The sequence below is a fragment of the Leopardus geoffroyi genome, chromosome C3 (genome assembly GCF_018350155.1).
Source record: "Leopardus geoffroyi isolate Oge1 chromosome C3, O.geoffroyi_Oge1_pat1.0, whole genome shotgun sequence".
In the NCBI taxonomy this organism is placed as follows: domain Eukaryota; kingdom Metazoa; phylum Chordata; class Mammalia; order Carnivora; family Felidae; genus Leopardus; species Leopardus geoffroyi.
Window position 1 is genome coordinate 56276139 of NC_059338.1, and position 3131 is coordinate 56279269.

At 42.1% G+C, this 3131-nt stretch overlaps 1 long non-coding RNA gene across 1 annotated transcript; it reads right to left on the minus strand.

Annotated features, from left to right (window-relative positions):
* Positions 1–982: 982 nt before the first annotated feature.
* On the minus strand, positions 983–2908 carry LOC123586508. Its single transcript, XR_006706844.1, has 2 exons — positions 2175–2908; positions 983–1168 (listed from the first exon to the last, which is right to left on the minus strand). It is a non-coding gene; the product is annotated as an uncharacterized LOC123586508 (long non-coding RNA).
* Between the last annotated feature and the right edge of the window lie 223 nt (positions 2909–3131).

Consider the following 3131-nt stretch of genomic DNA (forward strand, 5'->3'; position numbering starts at 1 on the left):
CAGAGCAGAAACTGAACCTCATGAATCTTTGTATTCTTCATTGTGTTTAGCACAATGCCTGTCATATATTAGGTATAATAAATCTTCATTAAATGAATAAATAAATTTTTAAAAAAAGTGTTCAATGCTCTTGCACTAATTGCCATCAGATGGAGCTTTTGTCTCACTTGAGAGTTTTTTCCCCTAAAAGACCAACCGAGCACCACCTTTGACTTCAAGACAGAAGAACTACTTGGGAGTGTAGCATATCTTTAAGACAGAAGAACTACAATAGACATAAATTGGCTGGCTGGGGGTGTTTGCCTATTAATGGCACATTCAACTCCCACCTAAACATTGGTCATACCTTTGGTTTTGGACTCAGTCCTATATTCATTTCCCAGCGCCATCATGTCTGACAAGTCACTTTGGGAAAGTTAGTTACCTCTTTGAACTTAATTTCCTCATTCATAAATAATGACCTTAACAGTTGATGTGAAGATTGAAGGAGACAGCCTACGTAGAGTGCCAGACATATAATAGGCAGGGCAAGATTTGAAACTCGGTATATGACACCAAAGCTCAAGCTCTTTATATTACATTTGATTTCCAAAGGGTTTTAAACTCCTTGAAGAAAGGAGCCATATCTTATTCAGAAGCACTTTGCATATACCTTAGTGCCCAGCATAATGCAGGGCAAAGAGTAGACATGTAATCAATACTTGTGGAGCTGAATTGCTTCCAACTGTTATCCATTCTGTAAGTGAATCAAGAACATTTCTGCTGGAAAATATGCCTTTGGGCCCAAGGAACCATAATTGATTCACAAAAACAAGAATACCGAAGAAACTTTCTTTCCCTTCTTAATATTATGAGACTGGTTGTTTGGGGGGGGGGGGGGGAACATAGACATTCTATCGTTTTGCTTTAATAAAGCTTTAGGCGAGTTAAACACTTAAGATGCTTCTAGAAGTGAGTAACAGAAAACCTAGATGAAACTAGCTTCACGAGTAAGTACGTTTATTGGCTTACGTGCTTGGAAGTGTGTGTCAGGATGGGTTCTTCCAGTTCAGCGATGTGATCAAGGATCCAAGTTCCTTTTGTCTCTCTTCTGATAAGAGTGTTGGCTTCATCATGGATGTAAGTTGCTCACTAGTAGAAAATAGGCTACATGTTGCCTCATTCATTTCTGGAAAGAAAACATGAGAGAAAGCATGCCACTCCCAAGCCCAGAACATATTTTTTCCCTTCATAATGTTCCCACTCCTTAAACAGTAATTGTCCTGGGGCGCCTGGGTGGCTCAGACAGTTGAGCGGCCAACTCTTGATTTCAGCTTAGGTGATGATCCCAGGGTTGTGGGATCGAGCCACACATGGGACTCCGTGCTGAGTGTGGGTGGATCCTGCTGGGATTCTCTTTCTCTCTTTGTCCCTCTACCCTGCTTACACACTCTCTTTCTCTAAAAAATAAAAAAATAAAAAATTAAAAAAAAAAACCGAGTACTTGTCATCAGTGGAATGCCATGCACTGATAGGCTTAGATTAGGGATCCTGGCAAGGGATATGATATGATGGTTGGAGTTGGGGTCAATTTCTCAAATGCCATCGTTTCTACATAGGGGTGGGAGTGGAGTGGGGAAAAGAATGAAGGGGATTCAATCACTGTGCCCCAGCAAAGAGTATTGTGTTTGCAGAAAAGATGTGGAAGTTTTGTCTAGATGATATAATTGGGCTGACCCACAGCTGATTAAATAGTTCCCTGGCTAACAAGCTAGAGAGAGAAGTGACATATCACATACATCGGGAAGCTTCCATTCCTTTACCCTGCCAGCCAGATCGGGTCAAGTGCTCCTCCATCCTGCTTTTAAACAAAACTAGGAATTATTTCACACAAATACAGCCTGTTTATTATATACTTATGTAATTAACTTCCAACTCAACCACGAGGCTGTTGAAAGCACATGTGGCCTGACCGTCTTATTAGCCTCACCACATGACACAGAATCTGACATACAAAGAGGTCAATTTTTAAATATGACTGAATGAGCAAAACAATGGGTAGAAGTTTTAGGAAGGGAGATTTCAAATCCTCGTATGGACGAAAAGAAAACTTCCCAACAATAAATGTATTATGTAAATTGCTAACAGTCATCAATCACTTAACCATAAAGAAGGTGGATGTTGGATGAGGATACCTTTAAGGTTTCCTTTGATCTTGGAATTCAATGATGTTCCGAGTTTACTGATGGTGATCATGATGTACACCACATGATGGTGGCCCAGATGGTTCCCATATAGAAGTCAGGACATCCTGGGTGGCAGGAAGGTGCTATGATCGGTTGTTTGGCTCATGAAAATTTGAACCTTCTCTCCAGGGCCACGATCTCTACAAAGGGAGCACATTCCATTCTCCGTGTCAGCTGTGAAGACCAGTCCTTGCTGATTGTGATGTGGTGTGCACTTAGCATTCTCTGTTTATAGGCCAGATTCCAAGACAACAAGAAACATAATCGAAAGAAGCTCATGAGCCACTATAGTACCAGAGACGGGGAAGGAATTTCTTAACAGCTCGAGCCATCTTTAGCTCTAACAGTCTTTAAGGAAGAGCGTAAACAAATGCAGAAGTCGACGTGGCAGACGTTCAGTGTTTACCTGGTGCTGGGTACTGCGCAGGCCCTCTGTTTAGGGCAATAATGAGCACACGGAGACAAGGTTCTGGCCTACAATGAAGTTTAGAGTTTAGTTGGATATTTGCAAGATGCACACATTGTGCGCGCGTGCGCGCGCGCGTGCGCACACACACACACACACACACACGCAATACTTGAGAAATGTACAAAACAACATCCAGGGCAGCAAAGGGGTGATCAGACAATATAACACCCAGGAATGTTCTACACACAGAACAGCCTTCTACTCACCTCCTATCCTGTGCTAACCGTTCAGTTTGCTTCTAACACAGACACTTTATCTTATTAGGACTACTTTTTAAAAAAATAAGTATTTATTTTGAAGGAGAGAGAGAGCATGCACACAAGCAGCGGACGGGCAGAGAAAGAGGGAGAGGGAGAGAGAGAATCCCAAGCAGGCTCCTTACTGTGAGCATAGAACCCAATGGGGAGCTCGATCATATGAACTGTGAGATCATGACC